The following is a 25,428-nucleotide window of genomic DNA, read 5'->3' on the forward strand; positions in this document are numbered from 1 at the left end:
TAGAGATGAGCGAACAGTAAAATGTCCGAGGTTCGATATTCGTTTCGAGTAGCCCCTCAATATTCGACTACTCGAATCGAATATCGAACCCTATTATAGTCTATGGGGGGAAAATGCTCGTTTCCGGGGTAGGCAACGTTCGATCAAATTATACTTACCAAGTCCACGAGTGAGGGTCAGGCTGGATCCTCCGAGAAGTCTTCTCCTTGCAGCGTCCCCGCGGCGTCTTCCGGCTCTTCATTCACTCTGCCAGGCATTGGGCCTGGGCAGAGCCGACTGCGCATGCCCGCACTACAAGCGGACATGCGCAGTCGGCTCTGCCCAGGCCCGATGCCTGGCAGAGTGAATGAAGAGTCGGAAGACGCCACGGGGAAGATGCACATAGATGACTTCTAAAGGTAGGAGAAGAACCAGCATTGATTGGCCGACTGTATAGCATTCGGCCAATCAATGCTGGTTCTGCATCAAACTTTTACATTCGAACAGTGAGTGGTACTCGATCGAGTACGAGTATTTCGAATACCGTAGTATTCGATCGAATACCTACTCGATCGAGTACTACTCGCTCATCTCTAAGTGTGGTCCAAAATTCCAGTTGAGAGGTGTATGAAGCTTGTTCATGGTCATGGGAAGCAACTGATTTCAGTTACCGTATATACTCAAGTATAAGCCAAGTTTTCAGCACAGTTTTTGTGCAGAAAAAGTGTGCCTCGGCTTATACTCAAGACAATACGGTACTGTGCAAGATATCTGTGGGAGGCCGCTGGAGCAGCTCTCCAGAATCTTCCCAAGATGTTTCCAGAGCATCTTCTCTGCCTTGGAAACATCTTAAGGCGGCCCTGGAGACAGCGCTGCCTCACCACCCACCTATCGGCAGCAGCACTGCTCCAACGGTCGCCCACAGTCAGCAGCAGGCCTCCACTCCAGTTCTGCCCCCTCCCCCGGCTACATCACACACCGGGTGACGTGGCCACGTAAGTTCAGGCCCTCAACCGTCGTGTGTCGATGAAATCTTACTGCGTCTCAGCGCAGGCAGCGTCATCACGCACCCTACGCTGAGACGAAGCGTACTGATGGGAGAAGAGGAGGCGGCGGCAGTAAAAGCACTTTATGTTTGTTTTATAATAGGCCGCTACCTGCTGGAGTATTCCCAGCAGGTATCGGCCTATTTACCAATCTCCCCGGGCCTGACTGCTGTCCCCCACTTCACCTTATACAATAGGCCGCGGAGGCCAGCAGTGAGTAGGCCGGAACCCAGGCCGTAATCCCACTGCCGCTTTTATTATACTTGGGGGTCTTTTCAGACTCCCGTTTATAATAATTGGAGCCCCAGGGAAGGTGAGAGAAAATAACAGTTTTACTCACCTCTCCGGCATCCGATCCGGCTTCGGGCCTATATGGTAATGGGATATTACCATATAGGCCCAAAACCTGTGCTAGGAGTATCATATAGGCCCAAAGCTTGTGCTAGTAGTAATAGCCTGTTACTGCTAGCACAGGCTTTGGGCCTGTATGGCAACAGGCTGTTACTGCTATCATAAGGCTTTGAGCCTGTATGATAATATCCCAGACGTCTGGTGCAGGGCCGCCGATAGGCCAGTATTACTGGTACTGGCGTCAGGGGCCCGGCAAAATTGAAAAATGGAGGGGGCCCGGTTTTGGCCCGTCACCCTGGCGCCCGCAGCAGTCATTCAGGGCCGGCGTCAGCGCAGGGCACAGTTGGGCAAGTGTCGGGGTCCACAGAGCCTCTGGGGGCCCCCGGCACTTGCCCGCCCAAGCACTTGCCGGTCCCGATTTGTCTGTCGGACGCCGATGAGCAGAATACATACGCGATTAAAGCAGGAGCTGTGACAGCTCAGCTCCTGCTTTAAACGCAGCTGCCCCACTTCGGCGTGTGTAGGCGTGATGACGTCATCACATCGCGCCTACAATTATGTCAGTGGAGTGAGCAGAGAGAGGAGCGGCGGGGGAGCGATGAAAGAGGTAAGTGTGTTTGTTTTGTGTTTAACATTAAGATGGAACATAATGAAGGGGCCCATGAAACTGGGGGGCAAATGAAGGGGAGGGGGGGAACGGCATGACACTGTGGAAGATGAAGGGGGTGGGGAGAGAATGGCATGACACTGGGGCAGATGAAGGGGGGGAGAATGGCATGACACTGGAGCCGATGAAGGGGGGGAGAATGGCATGACACTGGGGCAGATGAAGGGGGGGGAATGGCATAACACTGGTGCAGATGAAGGGGGGTGGGGAGAGAACAGCATGACACTGGGGCAGATGAAGGGGGGGAATGGCATGAAACTGGGGCAGATGAAGGGGGGGGAGAATGGCATGACACTGGAGCAGATGAAGGAGGGGGAGAATGGCATGACACTGGGGCAGATGAAGGGGGGAGAATGGCATGACACTGGGGCAGGTGAAGGGGGGGAGAATGGCATAACACTAGTGCAGATGAAGGGGGTGGGGAGAGAACGGCATGACACTGGGGCAGATGAAGGGGGTGGGGAGAGAACGGCATGACACTGGGGCAGATGAAGGGGGGAATTGCACAACACTGGGGCAGATGAAGGGGGGGAACGGCATGACACTGGGGCAGATGAAGGGGGGGGAACGGCATGACACTGGGGCAGAATGGCATGACACTGAGGAAGATGAAGGGGGGAATTGCACAACACTGGGGCAGATGAAGGGGGGGAACGGCATGACACTGGGGCAGATGAGGGGGGAACGGCATGACAATGGGGCAGAGACGGGGGGACATGAAACTGTGGGCAGTTGAAAGGGGGAGAACAGCATGAAACTGGGGACAGAGATGGAGGGGGGACATGAAACTGGGGGCAGAGGAAGGGTGTATATGAAACTGGGGAGAGATGGAGGGGAGGCATATAATTTACGGGTGACTGTAGGAGGATTATACTGTGTGGGAGCACATGAAAAATGAATGAGAATGGGCGGAGTCAACAGAAAAGTAGGCGGGGCCAAATTTGTTGCGGCGCGCAGAGCCCCTTTCTCCTCTTCAAAAGTTGGGAGGTAATACATAATTGGTATGTCACAAAATAAAGTAGTTTTAAAATGGCGGGGGGGGGGGGCAGAAACTTAGGCTGTATGGGGCCCCAAAATTCCTGATGGTGGCCCTGGTCTGGTGCATTATCATACAGGCCTAAAGCCTTATGGTAGCAGTAACAGGCTATTACTACTAGCACAGGCTTTGGGCCTAGATGGTACTGCTAGAACAGGCTTTGGGCCAATATGTTAATATCTCAGACCTCATGACATCTGGGACATTATCATACAGGCCCAAAGCCTGCTAGGATTAACATGAGCACAAACAGAATGTCATGCATTTTCCCCCCTCGGCTTATACTCGAGTCAATAAGTTTTCCCCGTTTTTTGTGGTAAAATTAGGGGGGTTGGCTTATATTCGGGTCGACTTATACTCAAGTATATACAGTATTTTTTCCAAAGGGGGCGCAACCAAATATTAAATTGATAGTGGCAGTAATTTTGTCTGGCCCTTTTTTGGAGTTTTGCGTGAAATTATGATTTTTGGCTTTTTTTCCTCTGTCTTTTTTTTGTATTGTTCCAATACAAACTAAATAAATAAACTTGTGTATAATGAAACATGTGAAATAATTTTGTGAATAATTTTCTAGGAGAAATACTTGATTTTCTGGAAAAATTACAGGGGGTGCTAACACTTGCGGCCATGACTATTGTGACAATTGGGGGTAGTTTAGCATCAAAGGTTGCTGCTTCCTGAACTTAATAGAGGTATTGGTGGCGCAGGGTGCCAAATAAACAGCATAGCAGGTAATGGAAATCCAAAAGAAATGGCTTTATTCACCTTGTAATAGGAACAAAAATAACAAACAGCCTAGTCCGCACACAGGGCAATGCCTCACTTCTTGTACCCTGACTACTTTCTGAGGCCAAGAAGTTTTACTGGGGTTTCTGCTTAGCAATGTGGTTCACACTGAGCTTAATCATGGAATCCAATCCTTTTGCTTCCTTCAGGTCAACAGCAGCACTGTCTATGGAGTTGGGTCCCTTGGGTTGGGCGTGGTCAAGGTCCTTTTCAACCCTGTTTTTGGTCGTTCTCCAGTGCCCTCTAGGTTCACACCCTCACACTATATATCGCTAAGTTATATTACATTGTGAGTGGTTTGCGACTCAACGTGTAATAGGGTTAATAGCATTGGCCAACTTTTTAAAATTGATGTCCTGTTTCTCAATCTAAAATTGATAAGACATTGTGATAACTCCCTTTAAATTCTAACTTCAGGTACAATGCGCATTGCAAAGTTTTGTGAACGAAGTTCATATGATAGTACATAGGAAGTACTGGGGCTATGTACTACAGAGTCAAAGACTCAATATTTTGGAGATATTCTACAGTCAATAAACAGTTAATGTTTTTAGGCGAGCATACTTTTATTGTACATCAACCAAAGAACATATAATACTATAATTTTTTCATATACCTATAAACATTTCATGTGTTCTAGGACTTAAAAAACTTGGAGGTTGTACATATTGTAGCCATAATAAGTCCGTGTGCATGATACCTCAAAAGGGTAATCAAAGGAAATAAACTTGCCCTGCTCTACACTTCATTAGCAGCCTTAGAGATGTTATTGCTGTTGTTAAAGGTTTTTTTTTTATCAGTGCAAATTAATTCTAATGCATAAGATAGGGGATACCCTATAGCAGGGGTAGGGAACCTTCGGCTCTCCAGCTGCTGTGAAACTACAACTCCCAGCATGCTCCATTCACTTCCATGGGAGTTCCCAGAACAGCAGAGCCAGTATGCATGCTGGGAGTTGTAGTTTTGCAACAGCTGGAGAGCCGTACGTTCCCTACCCCTGCCCTATAGTATAGGAGAACAGGGATGTTTTGTATCCTGTTCGCAATAAAGCAGTGATAGGGAAGTTCTCCTTACATAAAAACGTTTTTTAGTATTCACAAGATTCGCCCACCAGTCTAGTTATTATATTCGTTTGTTTTTTTTCAAGTCTCTGAATATAATAATTGGAGGATAGATATGAGCGAACACTAAAATGTCCGAGGTTCGAAATCCGATTCGAACAGCCGCACACTGTTCGACTGTTCGAACGGATTTCGAACCCCATTATAGTCTATGGGGTGAAATGCTCGTTTCAGGGGTACGCAAAATTCGATAAAATTATACTTACCAAGTTCACGAGTGACGGTCAGACTGGATTCTCCTTGAAGTCTTCTCCCGGCGCAGCGTCCCCGCGTCTTCTTCCGGCTGGAATTCACTCTGCCTAGGCATCAGGGCCCGACGACCCGACGCCTGAGCAGAGCCGACTGCACATGCACGGGCATGCCTGCGCATGCATAGTCAGCTCTGCCTAGGCCGGATGCCTAGGCAGAGTGAATTCCAGCCGGAAGATGCCGCGGGGACGCTGCACAGAGAAGACTTCTAAAGATAAGAGAAGAACCAGCGTTGATTGGCAGAATGTATAGCATTCTGCCAATCAACGCTGGTTCTGCATTGAACCTTAAACTTCGTACAGCTAGTAGTGTTCGATTGAGTACGAGTATTTCAAATACCGTAGTATTCGATCGAACACCTACTCGATCGAACACTACTCGCTCATCTCTATTGGAGGATCAAAGATGGTTCAGAAAAATAATAAACAGTTATACACACAATACACTTTCGTGAGATGTTTGCAATGTATTTCTCTATATGCAGGCATCCAGTGGTTGTCTTGTGAATTGAAGTCTTTCAGGTATATAGGAAGTATGTTGCAATATGCTTTTGGAGGTGTTTCATGAGTAATTGAACTGGTAGAAGAAGTAGAACAGCACACCAGTATTTGGTTTTCTTCTTAGTTAAGTTTTTATTATTTTATCACACAATCCATAGGTATAGACTTCCATATATGTTGTGTAGTTTTTCAAGTGCCAGATAGTAATATTAAGTGCAATATTTTGGGTAGAAACCCTTCATCAGGCTGGAAAGGACATATACAAAATAATAATCAATATGGTAAGCAGCACTTAATTACAGCAGTGGCTTCCAAACTGTGGGTCACGACCCCCTGGTAGATTTTGTGAAGACTGCTGGTGGTTCAAAAGCCATCAATATTTAAACCGTGCAGCACTGTGCTCCAGTCCTGATATGGTGACTGATAAAGATCAGAAGTCACATCGGTAGCAAAACACTGGGCAAACTCACCTTTCCTGGGTGTCCAGCAATGCCTCTTGTGCCATCATATGTCCTGAGGTTCACTACTGAGGCCTGCAGTGGGGTGAATTGATGTCATAACGCTTGGTCAGTGATGATTGGGCCTCAGCAGTGACACCCAAGGCATGTGTTGACACAAGAGGCCTGAAGAGGATTCAAGGTGACTGCAGGATGCCGCCAGATGCTGTGTCTAGAAGAGGTGAGGCAATGTGAGTGTAAATGTTTATTTTCTTCACCTTTCCTGGGACCCTACTTATACTCTGGGTTCTAAGGAGATTGCAGTGTATAATAATTCACTAAAGCATACTAAGGGAGTGCAAACCTCTTATATATTCATCTAAACAAATCCAGTGAGATTCACCCATTCACCCGAGGTATTATAATGTGTGGGGCCATATAAGTATTTGGTCAATAACAAAAGTTCATCTCAATACTTTGTTATATATCTTTTGTTGACAATGACAGAGGTCAAATGTTTTCTGTGAGTCTTTACAAGCTTGGGATACACTGTTTCTGGTATGTTGGCCCATTCTGATCCTCCAAACTCTCCTCCAAATACGAAGAGTTGTGTTTCTATCAAACAGTTCCACTTTGGTTTCATCTGACCATGTGACACTCTCCCAACATTCTTCTGGATCATCTAAATGCTCTCTAGCAAACTTCAGACGGGCCCGGACATGTACTGGCCTTTGTTACATTGGTCTGAGCTCTCTGCAGGTCAATCACTAGTTTCCCCCGTGTGGTCCTGGGATTTTTGCTCACCGTTCTTGTGATCATTTTGACCCCACAGGGTGAGATCTCGCGTGGAGCCCCAGATCAAGGGAGATTATCAGTGATCTTGTTTGTCTTCCATTTTCTAATTATTGCTCCCACAGTTGATTTCTTCACACCAAGCTGCTTGCCTATTGCGAATTCAATCTTCCCAGCCTGGTGCACCGCTACAATTTTGTTTCTGGTGTCATTCGACAGCGCTTTGGCCTTCACCATAGTGGAGTTTGGAGTGTGACTGTTTGAGGTTGTGGATAGGTGTCTTTTATACTGATAACAAGTTCAAACAGGAGCAGTCTCCATTGTGGTCCAATCTCAGATGTAACAGAGTTCAGCGCAAAGCTCTGCTACATCTGCTACATCTCAGATGTAGCAGTTCTGTAGCAGCGCACAGCCAGCTCTGTGTTCAGCGCACAGCCAGCTCTGCTACATCTCAGATGTAGCAGCGCTCAGCGCACAACCAGCTCTGTGTTCAGTGCACAGCCAGCTCTGCTACATCTCAGATGTAGCAGCTCTGTAGCAGCGCACAGCCAGCTCTGTGTTCAGCGCACAGCCAGCTCTGCTACATCTGAGAAGTAGCAGCTCTGTAGCAGCGCACAGCCAGCTCTGCTACATCTCAGATGTAGCAGAGTGCAGCACACATCTGAGATGTAGCAGAGCTGGCTGTGCGTTGAACACAGAGCTGGCTGTGCGCTGCTACAGAGCTGCTACATCTCAGATGTAGCAGAGCTGTGCGCTGAACTCTGCTACATCTCAGATGTAGCAGAGTTGGCTGTGCGCTGAACTCTGCTACATTTGAGATGTAGAAGAGCTGGCTGTGCGCTGAGCTCTGCTACATCTGAGATGTACCAGAGCTGTGCGCTGAACTTTGCTACATCTGAGATCGGACAACAATGGAGACTGCTGTGGACCAATCTTAGACTCCGCCTCCTCACAGACGAGCCTCCGGCAGAACCAGCGTTGATTGGCCAATGCTGTACATTGTATAGCATTCGGCCAATCAACACTGGTCAATGCATTCCTATGAGAAAAAGGCAGCGCCCGCATAACGCAAGTTGCCAGGGATCCCGACTAGCATATAATGGGCTGCCACGAGATGTGCTTGCAGGTGAAGTTTGAAAGTGATGAGACCTTGCCAGCCTGAGCTAAATACAAGAGAAAGTTCAATGCAAATACATTGTGGCAGCGCACCATATGCTAGTCGGTCAGGATCGCTGGCAGCTTGCGGTATGCAGAAGCTGACTTTTTCCCATAGGAATGCATTGACCGTACTCTTGCATGTATCTTGGGCTGGCAAGGAAGGTATATAGAGCCCCAAAGAGCTGTTTGAGTAAGATTCCTACCTAAATAAAGCTAATTCCTAGCTAACCCTGCCAGTACATTTTTTTTAATTTTTTTTTTATGTAGATTGTGAGCCCCACAATCTATCATCTATCCCTGTCTCAGTCACATAGTTCACAGTCTCATATGAACCGAATCTGAAACCACTATTCGTATAAAGTGGAGGTCACTTGATTTAGCCAGCCAATTACTTTTTCCGATTTTTTTTTGATGTCTACGTTTTCCTACTTCCTATCCCACCTCCCCTGCACAGTTATTGGTGTAATAAAAGCACCAGGGAAGGTGGGAGGGGATACGAATTTTTAGTGCATTTGCCGCATGGTATTCAATTGGAATCGAATACCTCGAACAGCCTGATATTCGATCGAATACCAATTCGATCGAACGCCGTTTGCTTATCTCTACTCATTACTTTATAGACATTGGTTATTATATATTCCTCTGTTGTGTAATATTGGTACATCAGTGTATATCTGTTCAGTTGACATGATATACAATAGAGCCTGTTATACTGTAATTGATAAGAACCTAAAATATTGTTTGTAATATGTATATATGATTTACAAGCTAGGCAAAGGTTGCTCTAAGTATTACTATCTGGTACTGGATACGTGGATCTGTACACAACATATATGGAAGGTCTATACCTGCATGTTGTGCCATGAAATAATAAAAGGCTATATTATTGGTGTGTGCTGTTCTACATCTTCTTCCTATACAAGAATTTTTGAGAAAGTGGTCAGTCCCACGTTGAATGTGCATCCGATCAAATATTACCATTGGGAGAGTGCTGTCCAGTCATTTAACTTTGCAGTCATGAGTAATTGAAGGCTAGAACTAAATTCAATATAAGGTAAGAGTAGACAAGGTGGGAATAAATGTCTTGTATTTATTGGATTTGTCAAGTACTTATCAATCTCCTTAGACATCAGTTGGCACTACAGAAGTAGTAATAGTTTGTCATATGTTTGATATCTACCCTATTTGTATCTATATGGAGGGAGGGAGAGATGCAGACAAACCAAGGTTTTTGTTATTATAGTGTTAGTATAGTTATTATAGTGTTAGTATAGTTAGTATAGTCTTAGTTTAGTTAGTATAGTGTTATTATAGTTAGTATAGTGTAAGTATAGTGTTAGTTTAGTTATTATAGTGTTAGTATAGTGTTATTATAGTGTTAGTATAGTGTTATTATTGTGTAGTTTAATTAGTATAGTGTTAGTATAGTTTGTATAGTGTTAGTCTAGTTATTATAGTGTTAGTATAGTTATTGTAGTGTTATTATAGTGTTAGTTAGAGATGAGCAAGTAGTAAAATATTCGAGATTCGATACTCGTTTCAAGTAGAGCCTCAATATTCGACTACTCGATTGAATATCGAATCCCATTATAGACTATGGGAAAAAATGCTCATTTCAGGGGAAACCACTATTCAACTAAAGGGGAGTCACTAAGTCCACGAGTAGCAGGAGGAAAGTGTTTAGGAGGAGCACTTTGCAGTTAAAGCATTATAGTCTATGGGGTTTGTGCGCTTTAACTGCACAGTGCTTGCAGTTGTGCTGATAAAAAATAAGTAATTGGCCAATTCGGCCAATAAAAAATAAGTAAGCTCACTCGTAACCGCAAGCTGCCAGCTCTCCCGACTAGCAAAGATGAGCCTGCAGCAAATCAATGCTGGTTCCGCAGCTCGTCCTTGCTAGTCGGGAGATCTGGCAACTTACAGTTACGAGGGAGCTTACTTTTTCTCATAGGAAAGCATTGACCAGCGTTGATTGGCCAGTGTACAGCATTCGGCCAATCAACGCTGGTTCTGCCAGAGGCTAGTCTGTGAGGAGGCGGAGTCTAATATCGGAACACAATGGAGACTGCTATGATCCGATCTTAGACTCCGCCTTCTCACAGACGAGCCTCCGGCAGAACCAGTGTTAATTGGCCGAATGCTGTACACTGGCCAATCAACGCTGGTCAATGCATTCCTATGAGAAAAAGTAAGCTCCCTCGTAACAGCAAGCTGCCAGCTCTCCCGACTAGCAAGGATGAGCCTGCTGCAGAACCAGCGTTGATTTGCCAAATGCTATACACTGTATAGCATTCGGCCAATCAATGCTGGTTCTGAATCGAATATTTACTGTGAAAAGCGAGCAGTATTTGATCGAGTACGAATATTTCGATTACCGTAGTATTCGATAGAATACCTACTCGATCGAATACTACTCGCTCATCTCTAGTGTTAGTATAGTTAGTATAGTGTTAGTATAGTTATTAAAATGTTAATATAGTATAGCGTTAATATAGTTATTATAGTTAGTGTAGTTAGTATAGTGTAAGTATAGTTATTATAGTGTTACTATAGTTATTATAGTGTTTGTATAGTTGGTATAGTGTTATTATAGTGTTAGTATAGTTATTATAGTGTTAGTATAGTGTTAGTATAGTTATTATGGTGTTAGTATAGCATTAGTAATAATATAATAATAATAATATTATTATTATTAAATTTTATTTTTTATTTTATATTCATTAGTATAGTTAGTATAGTGTTGGTATAGTTAGTATAGTGTTAGTATAGTTATTATAATGTTAGTATAGTTATTATAGTGTTAGTATAGTTATTATGGTGTTAGTATAGTTAGTATAGCATTAGTAATAATATAATAATAATAATAATAATAATAATAATAATAAATTGTATTTTCATTTTATATTCATTAGTATAGTTAGTATAGTGTTGGTATAGTTAGTATAGTGTTAGTATAGTTATTATAGTGTTAGTATAGTTATTATGGTGTTAGTATAGTTAGTATAGCATTAGTAATAATATAATAATAATAATAATAATAATAATAATAATAATTAGAGATGAGCGAACAGTGTTCTATCGAACTCATGTTCGATCGGATATTAGGCTGTTCGGCATGTTCGAATCGAATCGAACACCGCGTGGTAAAGTGCGCCATTACTCGATTCCCCTCCCACCTTCCCTGGCGCCTTTTTTGCTCCAATAACAGCGCAGGGTAGGTGGGACAGGAACTACGACACCGGTGACGTTGAGAAAAGTAGGCAAAACCCATTGGCTGCCGAAAACATGTGACCTCTAATTTAAAAGAACAGCGCCGCCCAGGTTCGCGTCATTCTGAGCTTGCAATTCACCGAGGACGGAGGTTTCCGTCCAGCTAGCTAGGGCTTAGATTCTGGGTAGGCAGGGACAGGCTAGGATAGGAAGGAGAAGATAACCAACAGCTCTTATAAGAGCTAAATTCCAGGGAGAAGCTTGTCAGTGTAACGTGGCACTGACGGGCTCAATCGCCGCAACCCAGCTTTCCCAGGATCCTGAATGGAATACACTGTCAGTGTATTCCCGTATACCCGATATATACCCCCGATACCCGTTCCAACGGTGTGCCCCCCCACCTTCACCCCAGAAATACCCTGCAAGTCCCCTAGCAATAGAATTGGGGCTATATACACCCACAATTTTTACTACTGGTATACAGTGCCAGTTTCTGACTGGGAATTCAAAGAATATATTGGGGTTATAAATACCCTCATTTCTTGCTACTGCCATATAGTGCCAGTTTCTGACTGGTAATTCAAAGAATATATTGGGGTTATAAATACCCTCATTTCTTGCTACTGGTATATATGATTGGCCGAATGCTGTACACTGGCCAATCAACGCTGGTCAATGCTTTCCTATGAGAAAAAGTAAGCTCACTCGTAACCGCAAGCTGCCAGCTCTCCCGACTAGCAAAGATGAGCCTGCAGCAAATCAATGCTGGTTCCGCAGCTCGTCCTTGCTAGTCGGGAGATCTGGCAACTTACAGTTACGAGGGAGCTTACTTTTTCTCATAGGAAAGCATTGACCAGCGTTGATTGGCCAGTGTACAGCATTCGGCCAATCAACGCTGGTTCTGCCAGAGGCTAGTCTGTGAGGAGGCGGAGTCTAATATCGGAACACAATGGAGACTGCTATGATCCGATCTTAGACTCCGCCTTCTCACAGACGAGCCTCCGGCAGAACCAGTGTTAATTGGCCGAATGCTGTACACTGGCCAATCAACGCTGGTCAATGCATTCCTATGAGAAAAAGTAAGCTCCCTCGTAACAGCAAGCTGCCAGCTCTCCCGACTAGCAAGGATGAGCCTGCTGCAGAACCAGCGTTGATTTGCCAAATGCTATACACTGTATAGCATTCGGCCAATCAATGCTGGTTCTGAATCGAATATTTACTGTGAAAAGCGAGCAGTATTTGATCGAGTACGAATATTTCGATTACCGTAGTATTCGATAGAATACCTACTCGATCGAATACTACTCGCTCATCTCTAGTGTTAGTATAGTTAGTATAGTGTTAGTATAGTTATTAAAATGTTAATATAGTATAGCGTTAATATAGTTATTATAGTTAGTGTAGTTAGTATAGTGTAAGTATAGTTATTATAGTGTTACTATAGTTATTATAGTGTTTGTATAGTTGGTATAGTGTTATTATAGTGTTAGTATAGTTATTATAGTGTTAGTATAGTGTTAGTATAGTTATTATGGTGTTAGTATAGCATTAGTAATAATATAATAATAATAATATTATTATTATTATTATTATTAAATTTTATTTTTTATTTTATATTCATTAGTATAGTTAGTATAGTGTTGGTATAGTTAGTATAGTGTTAGTATAGTTATTATAATGTTAGTATAGTTATTATAGTGTTAGTATAGTTATTATGGTGTTAGTATAGTTAGTATAGCATTAGTAATAATATAATAATAATAATAATAATAATAATAAATTGTATTTTCATTTTATATTCATTAGTATAGTTAGTATAGTGTTGGTATAGTTAGTATAGTGTTAGTATAGTTATTATAGTGTTAGTATAGTTATTATGGTGTTAGTATAGTTAGTATAGCATTAGTAATAATATAATAATAATAATAATAATAATAATAATTAGAGATGAGCGAACAGTGTTCTATCGAACTCATGTTCGATCGGATATTAGGCTGTTCGGCATGTTCGAATCGAATCGAACACCGCGTGGTAAAGTGCGCCATTACTCGATTCCCCTCCCACCTTCCCTGGCGCCTTTTTTGCTCCAATAACAGCGCAGGGTAGGTGGGACAGGAACTACGACACCGGTGACGTTGAGAAAAGTAGGCAAAACCCATTGGCTGCCGAAAACATGTGACCTCTAATTTAAAAGAACAGCGCCGCCCAGGTTCGCGTCATTCTGAGCTTGCAATTCACCGAGGACGGAGGTTTCCGTCCAGCTAGCTAGGGCTTAGATTCTGGGTAGGCAGGGACAGGCTAGGATAGGAAGGAGAAGATAACCAACAGCTCTTATAAGAGCTAAATTCCAGGGAGAAGCTTGTCAGTGTAACGTGGCACTGACGGGCTCAATCGCCGCAACCCAGCTTTCCCAGGATCCTGAATGGAATACACTGTCAGTGTATTCCCGTATACCCGATATATACCCCCGATACCCGTTCCAACGGTGTGCCCCCCCACCTTCACCCCAGAAATACCCTGCAAGTCCCCTAGCAATAGAATTGGGGCTATATACACCCACAATTTTTACTACTGGTATACAGTGCCAGTTTCTGACTGGGAATTCAAAGAATATATTGGGGTTATAAATACCCTCATTTCTTGCTACTGCCATATAGTGCCAGTTTCTGACTGGTAATTCAAAGAATATATTGGGGTTATAAATACCCTCATTTCTTGCTACTGGTATATATGATTGGCCGAATGCTGTACACTGGCCAATCAACGCTGGTCAATGCTTTCCTATGAGAAAAAGTAAGCTCACTCGTACCCGCAAGCTGCCAGCTCTCCCGACTAGCAAAGATGAGCCTGCAGCAAATCAATGCTGGTTCCGCAGCTCGTCCTTGCTAGTCGGGAGATCTGGCAACTTACAGTTACGAGGGAGCTTACTTTTTCTCATAGGAAAGCATTGACCAGCGTTGATTGGCCAGTGTACAGCATTCGGCCAATCAACGCTGGTTCTGCCAGAGGCTAGTCTGTGAGGAGGCGGAGTCTAATATCGGAACACAATGGAGACTGCTATGATCCGATCTTAGACTCCGCCTTCTCACAGACGAGCCTCCGGCAGAACCAGTGTTAATTGGCCGAATGCTGTACACTGGCCAATCAACGCTGGTCAATGCATTCCTATGAGAAAAAGTAAGCTCCCTCGTAACAGCAAGCTGCCAGCTCTCCCGACTAGCAAGGATGAGCCTGCTGCAGAACCAGCGTTGATTTGCCAAATGCTATACACTGTATAGCATTCGGCCAATCAATGCTGGTTCTGAATCGAATATTTACTGTGAAAAGCGAGCAGTATTTGATCGAGTACGAATATTTCGATTACCGTAGTATTCGATAGAATACCTACTCGATCGAATACTACTCGCTCATCTCTAGTGTTAGTATAGTTAGTATAGTGTTAGTATAGTTATTAAAATGTTAATATAGTATAGCGTTAATATAGTTATTATAGTTAGTGTAGTTAGTATAGTATAAGTATAGTTATTATAGTGTTACTATAGTTATTATAGTGTTTGTATAGTTGGTATAGTGTTATTATAGTGTTAGTATAGTTATTATAGTGTTAGTATAGTGTTAGTATAGTTATTATGGTGTTAGTATAGCATTAGTAATAATATAATAATAATATTATTATTATTATTATTATTAAATTTTATTTTTTATTTTATATTCATTAGTATAGTTAGTATAGTGTTGGTATAGTTAGTATAGTGTTAGTATAGTTATTATAATGTTAGTATAGTTATTATAGTGTTAGTATAGTTATTATGGTGTTAGTATAGTTAGTATAGCATTAGTAATAATATAATAATAATAATAATAATAATAATAAATTGTATTTTCATTTTATATTCATTAGTATAGTTAGTATAGTGTTGGTATAGTTAGTATAGTGTTAGTATAGTTAGTATAGTGTTAGTATAGTTATTATAATGTTAGTATAGTTATTATAGTGTTAGTATAGTTATTATGGTGTTAGTATAGTTAGTATAGCATTAGTAATAATATAATAATAATAATAATAATAATTAGAGATGAGCGAACAGTGTTCTATCGAACTCATGTTCGATCGGATATTAGGCTGTTCGGCATGTTCGAATCGAATCGAACACCGCGTGGTAAAGTGCGCCATTACTCGATTCCCCTCCCACCTTCCCTGGCGCCTTTTTTGCTCCAATAACAGCGCAGGGTAGGTGGGACAGGAACTACGACACCGGTGACGTTGAGAAAAGTAGGCAAAACCCATTGGCTGCCGAAAACATGTGACCTCTAATTTAAAAGAACAGCGCCGCCCAGGTTCGCGTCATTCTGAGCTTGCAATTCACCGAGGACGGAGGTTTCCGTCCAGCTAGCTAGGGCTTAGATTCTGGGTAGGCAGGGACAGGCTAGGATAGGAAGGAGAAGACAACCAACAGTTCTTATAAGAGCTAAATTCCAGGGAGAAGCTTGTCAGTGTAACGTGGCACTGACGGGCTCAATCGCCGCAACCCAGCTTTCCCAGGATCCTGAATGGAATACACTGTCAGTGTATTCCCGTATACCCGATATATACCCCCGATACCCGTTCCAACGGTGTGCCCCCCCACCTTCACCCCAGAAATACCCTGCAAGTCCCCTAGCAATAGAATTGGGGCTATATACACCCACAATTTTTACTACTGGTATACAGTGCCAGTTTCTGACTGGGAATTCAAAGAATATATTGGGGTTATAAATACCCTCATTTCTTGCTACTGCCATATAGTGCCAGTTTCTGACTGGTAATTCAAAGAATATATTGGGGTTATAAATACCCTCATTTCTTGCTACTGCCATATAGTGCCATTGTCTGACTGGGAATTCAAAGAATATATTGGGGTTACGTGCACCCACAATTTTTACTACTGGTATACAGTGCCAGTTTCTGACTGGGAATTCAAAGAATATATTGGGGTTACAAATACCCTCATTTCTTGCTACTGCCATATAGTGCCAGTTTCTGACTGGTAATTCAAAGAATATATTGGGGTTACGTGCACCCACAATTTTTACTACTGGTATACAGTGCCATTGTCTGACTGGGAATTCAAAGAATATATTGGGGTTATAAATACCCTCATTTCTTGCTACTGCCATATAGTGCCAGTTTCTGACTGGGAATTCAAAGAATATATTGGGGTTACGTGCATCCACAATTTTTACTACTGGTATACAGTGCCATTGTCTGACTGGGAATTCAAAGAATATATTGGGGTTATAAATACCCTTATTTCTTGCTACTGGTATATAGTGCCATTGTCTGACTGGGAATTCAAAGAATATATTGGGGTTACGTGCACCCACAATTTTTACTACTGGTATACAGTGCCAGTTTCTGACTGGGAATTCAAAGAATATATTGGGGTTACAAATACCCTCATTTCTTGCTACTGCCATATAGTGCCAGTTTCTGACTGGTAATTCAAAGAATATATTGGGGTTACGTGCACCCACAATTTTTACTACTGGTATACAGTGCCATTGTCTGACTGGGAATTCAAAGAATATATTGGGGTTATAAATACCCTCATTTCTTGCTACTGCCATATAGTGCCAGTTTCTGACTGGGAATTCAAAGAATATATTGGGGTTACGTGCACCCACAATTTTTACTACTGGTATACAGTGCCATTGTCTGACTGGGAATTCAAAGAATATATTGGGGTTATAAATACCCTAATTTCTTGCTACTGGTATATAGTGCCATTGTCTGACTGGGAATTCAAAGAATATATTGGGGTTACGTGCACCCACAATTTTTACTACTGGTATACAGTGCCAGTTTCTGACTGGGAATTCAAAGAATATATTGGGGTTACAAATACCCTCATTTCTTGCTACTGCCATATAGTGCCAGTTTCTGACTGGTAATTCAAAGAATATATTGGGGTTACGTGCACCCACAATTTTTACTACTGGTATACAGTGCCATTGTCTGACTGGGAATTCAAAGAATATATTGGGGTTATAAATACCCTCATTTCTTGCTACTGCCATATAGTGCCAGTTTCTGACTGGGAATTCAAAGAATATATTGGGGTTACGTGCACCCACAATTTTTACTACTGGTATACAGTGCCATTGTCTGACTGGGAATTCAAAGAATATATTGGGGTTATAAATACCCTCATTTCTTGCTACTGGTATATAGTGCCATTGTCTGACTGGGAATTCAAAGAATATATTGGGGTTACGTGCACCCACAATTTTTACTACTGGTATACAGTGCCAGTTTCTGACTGGGAATTCAAAGAATATATTGGGGTTACAAATACCCTCATTTCTTGCTACTGCCATATAGTGCCAGTTTCTGACTGGTAATTCAAAGAATATATTGGGGTTACGTGCACCCACAATTTTTACTACTGGTATACAGTGCCATTGTCTGACTGGGAATTCAAAGAATATATTGGGGTTATAAATACCCTCATTTCTTGCTACTGCCATATAGTGCCAGTTTCTGACTGGGAATTCAAAGAATATATTGGGGTTACGTGCACCCACAATTTTTACTACTGGTATACAGTGCCATTGTCTGACTGGGAATTCAAAGAATATATTGGGGTTATAAATACCCTCATTTCTTGCTACTGGTATATAGTGCCATTGTCTGACTGGGAATTCAAAGAATATATTGGGGTTACGTGCACCCACAATTTTTACTACTGGTATACAGTGCCAGTTTCTGACTGGGAATTCAAAGAATATATTGGGGTTACAAATACCCTCATTTCTTGCTACTGCCATATAGTGCCAGTTTCTGACTGGTAATTCAAAGAATATATTGGGGTTACGTGCACCCACAATTTTTACTACTGGTATACAGTGCCAGTTTCTGACTGGGAATTCAAAGAATATATTGGGATTACAAATACCCTCATTTCTTGCTACTGCCATATAGTGCCAGTTTCTGACTGGTAATTCAAAGAATATATTGGGGTTATAAATACCCTCATTTCTTGCTACTGGTATATAGTGCCATTGTCTGACTGGGAATTCAAAGAATATATTGGGGTTACGTGCACCCACAATTTTTACTACTGGTATACAGTGCCAGTTTCTGACTGGGAATTCAAAGAATATATTGGGGTTACAAATACCCTCATTTCTTGCTACTGCCATATAGTGCCAGTTTCTGACTGGTAATTCAAAGAATATATTGGGGTTACGTGCACCCACAATTTTTACTACTGGTATACAGTGCCAGTTTCTGACTGGGAATTCAAAGAATATATTGGGGTTACAAATACCCTCATTTCTTGCTACTGCCATATAGTGCCAGTTTCTGACTGGTAATTCAAAGAATATATTGGGGTTACGTGCACCCACAATTTTTACTACTGGTATACAGTGCCATTGTCTGACTGGGAATTCAAAGAATATATTGGGGTTATAAATACCCTCATTTCTTGCTACTGCCATATAGTGCCAGTTTCTGACTGGGAATTCAAAGAATATATTGGGGTTATAAATACCCTCATTTCTTGCTACTGCCATATAGTGCCAGTTTCTGACTGGAAATTCAAAGAATATATTGGGGTTATAAATACCCTCATTTCTTGCTACTGGTATATAGTGCCATTGTCTGACTGGGAATTCAAAGAATATATTGGGGTTACGTGCACCCACAATTTTTACTACTGGTATACAGTGCCAGTTTCTGACTGGGAATTCAAAGAATATATTGGGGTTACAAATACCCTCATTTCTTGCTACTGCCATATAGTGCCAGTTTCTGACTGGTAATTCAAAGAATATATTGGGGTTACGTGCACCCACAATTTTTACTACTGGTATACAGTGCCATTGTCTGACTGGGAATTCAAAGAATATATTGGGGTTACAAATACCCTCATTTCTTGCTACTGCCATATAGTGCCAGTTTCTGACTGGTAATTCAAAGAATATATTGGGGTTACGTGCACCCACAATTTTTACTACTGGTATACAGTGCCAGTTTCTGACTGGGAATTCAAAGAATATATTGGGGTTACAAATACCCTCATTTCTTGATACTGCCATATAGTGCCAGTTTCTGACTGGTAATTCAAAGAATATATTGGGGTTACGTGCACCCACAATTTTTACTACTGGTATACAGTGCCATTGTCTGACTGGGAATTCAAAGAATATATTGGGGTTATAAATACCCTCATTTCTTGCTACTGCCATATAGTGCCAGTTTCTGACTGGGAATTCAAAGAATATATTGGGGTTATAAATACCCTCATTTCTTGCTACTGCCATATAGTGCCAGTTTCTGACTGGAAATTCAAAGAATATATTGGGGTTATAAATACCCTCATTTCTTGCTACTGGTATATAGTGCCATTGTCTGACTGGGAATTCAAAGAATATATTGGGGTTACGTGCACCCACAATTTTTACTACTGGTATACAGTGCCAGTTTCTGACTGGGAATTCAAAGAATATATTGGGGTTACAAATACCCTCATTTCTTGCTACTGCCATATAGTGCCAGTTTCTGACTGGTAATTCAAAGAATATATTGGGGTTACGTGCACCCACAATTTTTACTACTGGTATACAGTGCCATTGTCTGACTGGGAATTCAAAGAATATATTGGGGTTATAAATACCCTCATTTCTTGCTACTGCCATATAGTGCCAGTTTCTGACTGGGAATTCAAAGAATATATTGGGGTTACGTGCACCCACAATTTTTACTACTGGTATACAGTGCCATTGTCTGACTGGGAATTCAAAGAATATATTGGGGTTATAAATACCCTCATTTCTTGCTACTGGTATATAGTGCCATTGTCTGACTGGGAATTCAAAGAATATATTGGGGTTACGTGCACCCACAATTTTTACTACTGGTATACAGTGCCAGTTTCTGACTGGGAATTCAAAGAATATATTGGGGTTACAAATACCCTCATTTCTTGCTACTGCCATATAGTGCCAGTTTCTGACTGGTAATTCAAAGAATATATTGGGGTTACGTGCACCCACAATTTTTACTACTGGTATACAGTGCCATTGTCTGACTGGGAATTCAAAGAATATATTGGGGTTATAAATACCCTCATTTCTTGCTACTGCCATATAGTGCCAGTTTCTGACTGGGAATTCAAAGAATATATTGGGGTTACGTGCACCCACAATTTTTACTACTGGTATACAGTGCCATTGTCTGACTGGGAATTCAAAGAATATATTGGGGTTATAAATACCCTCATTTCTTGCTACTGGTATATAGTGCCATTGTCTGACTGGGAATTCAAAGAATATATTGGGGTTACGTGCACCCACAATTTTTGCTACTGGTATATAGTGCCAATTTCTAACTGGGAATTCAAAATGCGCAAGGCTCCCGGAAAGGGACGTGGACGAGGCCGTGGGCGAGGTCGGGGGAATGGTTCTGGGGAGCAAGGTAGCAGTGAAGCCACAGGGCGTCCCGTGCCTACTCCTCTGGGGCAGCAAGCATTGCGCCACTCCACAGTGCCAGGGTTGCTTGCCACATTAACTAAACTGCAGGGTACAAACCTTAGTAGGCCCGAGAACCAGGAACAGGTCTTGCAATGGCTGTCAGAGAACGCTTACAGCACATTGTCCAGCAGCCAGTCAGACTCTGCCTCCTCTCCTCCTATTACCCAACAGTCTTGTCCTCCTTCCTCCCAAAATTCCCAAGCTTCACAGAACAATAACCCCAACTGTCCCTGCTCCCCAGAGCTGTTCTCCGCTCCTTTCATTGTCCCTCAACCTGCCTCTCCACGTCACGATTCCACGAACCTAACAGAGGAGCATCTGTGTCCAGATGCTCAAATACTAGAGTCTCCTCCATCTCCGTTCGATTTGGTGGTGGATGACCAGCAACCCACCCTCATCGACGATGATGTGACGCAGTTGCCGTCAGGGCATCCAGTTGACCGGCGCATTGTGCGGGAGGAGGAGATGAGACAGGAGTTGGAAGAGGAAGTGGTGGATGATGAGGACACTGACCCGACCTGGACAGGGGGGATGTCAAGCGGGGAAAGTAGTGTGGATGTTGAGGCAAGTGCAGCACCAAAAAGGGTAGCTAGAGGCAGAGGCAGAGGTCAGCAGCTTAGGCGAAGCCAGGCCACACCCGGAATCTCCCAAGATGTTCCAGTTCGTACCCAGCCCCGAAAAACTCCCACCTCGAGGGCACGTTTCTCGAAGGTGTGGAGTTTTTTCAAGGAATGCGCCGAGGACAGATATAGTGTTGTCTGCACAATTTGCCTCTCGAAATTGATTAGGGGCTCTGAGAAGAGCAACCTGTCCACCACTTCAATGCGCCGTCATTTGGAATCCAAGCACTGGAATCAGTGGCAGGCAGCAACGGCAGGACAAAGGCCGCCTGCCGTTCACGCCACTGCCACTGCCTCTGCCACTGCCTCTGCCTCTGCCACTGCCACTGCTGACTGTGCTGGCGATGCACTCCAGAGGACGAGCCAGGACACCACTTCATCTGCCTCCGCCACTTTGTTGACTTCTCCCTCATCCTCCCCTGTTCCTGTCTTATCTCCTTCTCCTGCACCATCAAAGGCACCATCAGGCGCTTCTTTACAACAACCCACCATCTCTCAGACATTGGAGCGGCGGCAGAAATACACTGCTAACCACCCACACGCGCAAGCCTTGAACGCCAACATCGCTAAACTGCTGGCCCAGGAGATGTTGGCGTTCCGGCTTGTTGAAACTCCCGCCTTCCTGGACCTGATGGCAACTGCGGCACCTCGCTATGCCGTCCCTAGCCGTCACTACTTCTCCCGGTGTGCCGTCCCCGCCTTGCACCAGCACGTGTCACTCAACATCAAGCGGGCCCTTAGTTCCGCGCTTTGCACAAAGGTCCACTTGACCACCGACGCGTGGACAAGTGCATGCGGACAGGGACGCTACATTTCACTGACGGCACACTGGGTGAATGTAGTTGAGGCTGGGACTGCTTCCCAAACTGGCCCGGTGTACCTCGTCTCCCCGCCTAACATTCCTGGCAGGGACACGAGAAGAACACCCCCCTCCTCCTCCTCCTCTACCGCCTCCTCCTCCGCCACCGCCTCCTCCTCCGCCACCGCCTCCTCCTCCGCTGTTAGATTGACCCCAGCTACGAGTTGGAAACGTTGCAGCACTGGCGTTGGTAGACGTCAGCAGGCTGTGCTGAAGCTGATCAGCTTGGGGGACAGACAGCACACTGCCTCCGAGGTGAGGGATGCCCTCCTCGATGAGACGGCAATATGGTTTGAGCCGCTGCACCTGGGCCCAGGCATGGTCGTTTGTGATAACGGCCGGAACCTGGTAGCAGCTCTGGAGCTTGCCGGACTCCAACATGTTCCATGCCTGGCCCACGTCTTCAACCTAGTGGTGCAACGTTTCCTAAAGAGCTACCCCAATGTTCCAGAGCTACTGGTGAAAGTGCGGCGCATGTGCGCCCACTTTCGCAAGTCGACAGTAGCCGCTGCTAGCTTAAAATCTCTCCAGCAACGCCTGCGTGTGCCACAACACCGGCTTTTGTGCGACGTCCCCACATGCTGGAACTCAACGTTTCAGATGTTGAATAGAGTGGTTGAGCAGCAGAGACCTTTGATGGAATACCAGCTACAAAACCCTAGGGTGCCACAAAGTCAGCTGCCTCAGTTTCACATCCATGAGTGGCCATGGATGAGAGACCTTTGTGACATCCTACGGGTCTTTGAGGAGTCCACAAGGAGGGTGAGCTCTGAGGATGCGATGGTGAGCCTTACAATCCCGCTCTTGTATGTTCTGAGAGAATCCCTGATTGACATCAGGGATAACTCAGATCACACAGAGGAGTTAGGGATAGCATCCGATCCGTCACAGCTGGAGAGTAGGTCCACACATCTGTCCGCTTCACTGCGTTTAATGGAGGAGGAGGAGGAGGAGGAGGAAGAAGAGTTGTCCGATGATGTGATGGTGATACAGGAGGCTTCCGGGCAACTTCGAATCGTCCCATTGTTGCAGCGCGGATGGGTAGACATGGAGGATGAGGAGGAAATGGAGATTGAACTTTCCGGTGGGGCCAGAGGAGTCATGCCAACTAACACTGTGGCAGACATGGCTGAGTTCATGTTGGGGTGCTTTACAACCGACAAGCGTATTGTCAAAATCATGGAGGACAACCAGTACTGGATCTTTGCTATCCTTGACCCCCGGTATAAAAACAACATCTCGTCTTTTATTCCGGTAGAGGGGAGGGCCAATCGCATCAATGCTTGCCACAGGCAATTGGTGCAGAATATGATGGAGATGTTTCCAGCATGTGACGTTGGCGGCAGGGAGGGCAGTTCCTCCAGTAGGCAACCAAGTTCTCACCGGTCCACACAAACGAGGGGCACACTGTCTAAGGTCTGGGACACCTTGATGGCACCCCCTCGCCAAAGTGCCGCCACGGAGGGTCCTAGTGTCACCAGGCGTGAGAAGTATAGGCGCATGTTGCGGGAATACCTTTCCGACCACAGCCCTGTCCTCTCTGACCCCTCTGCGCCCTACACGTATTGGGTGTCGAAGTTGGACCTGTGGCTTGAACTTGCCCTATATGCCTTGGAGGTGCTGTCCTGTCCTGCCGCCAGCGTCCTATCTGAGAGGGTGTTCAGTGCAGCCGGTGGCATCATCACTGACAAGCGCACCCGTCTGTCAGCTGAGAGTGCCGACCGGCTCACTTTGATAAAAATGAACCACCACTGGATAGAGCCTTCATTTTTGGGCCCACCTGTGTAAAGCACCCCAACATGAAACTCCATGTCTGTACTCAACCTCTCCAATTCCTCCGCATCCTCATACTCATCCACCATAAGCGTTGCACAATTCTGCTAATACTAGGCTCCCTCCACCCTGATTTCCCCCAACTCTGCTGGTTAGAGGCTCCCTCCACCCTGATTTCCACCAACTCTGCTGGTTAGAGGCTCCCTCCACCCTGCTTTCCCACAACTCTGCTGGTTAGAGGCTCCCTTCACCCTGCTTTCCCACAACTCTGCTGGTTAGAGGCTCCCTCCACCCTGCTTTCCCACAACTCTGCTGGTTAGAGGCTCCCTCCACCCTGATTTCCACCAACTCTGCTGGTTAGAGGCTCCCTCCACCCTGCTTTCCCACAACTCTGCTGGTCAGAGGCTCCCTCCACCCTGATTTCCACCAACTCTGCTGGTTAGAGGCTCCCTCCACCATGAATTGGTCCAAACTGGGCTGTTTAGCGGCTCCCTCCACCATGAATTGGTCCAAACTGGGGTTTTTAGAGGCTCCCTCCACCATGAATTGGTCCAAACTGGGCTGTTTAGAGGCTCCCTCCACCATGAATTGGTCCAAACTGGGGTTTTTAGAGGCTCCCTCCACCATGAATTGGTCCAAACTGGGCTGGTTAGAGGCTCCCTCCACCATGAATTTGCCCAAACTGGCCTGTTTAGAGGCTCCCTCCACCATGAATTTGCCCAAACTGGGCTGTTTAGAGGCTCCCTCCACCATGAATTGGTCCAAACTGGGGTTTTTAGAGGCTCCCTCCACCATGAATTGGTCCAAACTGGGGTTTTTAGAGGCTCCCTCCACCATGAATTGGTCCAAACTGGGCTGTTTAGAGGCTCCCTCCACCATGAATTGGTCCAAACTGGGCTGTTTAGAGGCTCCCTCCACCATGAATTGGTCCAAACTGGGGTTTTTAGAGGCTCCCTCCACCATGAATTGGTCCAAACTGGGGTTTTTAGAGGCTCCCTCCACCATGAATTGGTCAAAACTGGGCTGTTTAGAGGCTCCCTCCACCATGAATTGGTCCAAACTGGGGTTTTTAGAGGCTCCCTCCACCATGAATTGGTCCAAACTGGGCTGTTTAGAGGCTCCCTCCACCATGAATTGGTCCAAACTGGGGTTTTTAGAGGCTCCCTCCACCATGAATTGGTCCAAACTGGGGTTTTTAGAGGCTCCCTCCACTATGAATTGGTCCAAACTGGGGTTTTTAGAGGCTCCCTCCACCATGAATTTGCCCAAACTGGCCTGTTTAGAGGCTCCCTCCACCATGAATTGGTCCAAACTGGGGTTTTTAGAGG

The 25,428-nt window shown here is 44.4% G+C and overlaps 1 protein-coding gene across 1 annotated transcript in view; it reads left to right on the forward strand.

Moving 5' to 3' along the window:
- CACNG7 (calcium voltage-gated channel auxiliary subunit gamma 7) overlaps positions 1–25,428 on the forward strand; it is a 163,552-nt gene that overhangs the window by 103,627 nt on the left and 34,497 nt on the right. The window lies entirely within an intron of this gene.

Source organism: Leptodactylus fuscus, chromosome 6, assembly GCF_031893055.1.
Source record: "Leptodactylus fuscus isolate aLepFus1 chromosome 6, aLepFus1.hap2, whole genome shotgun sequence".
Lineage (NCBI taxonomy): Eukaryota > Metazoa > Chordata > Amphibia > Anura > Leptodactylidae > Leptodactylus > Leptodactylus fuscus.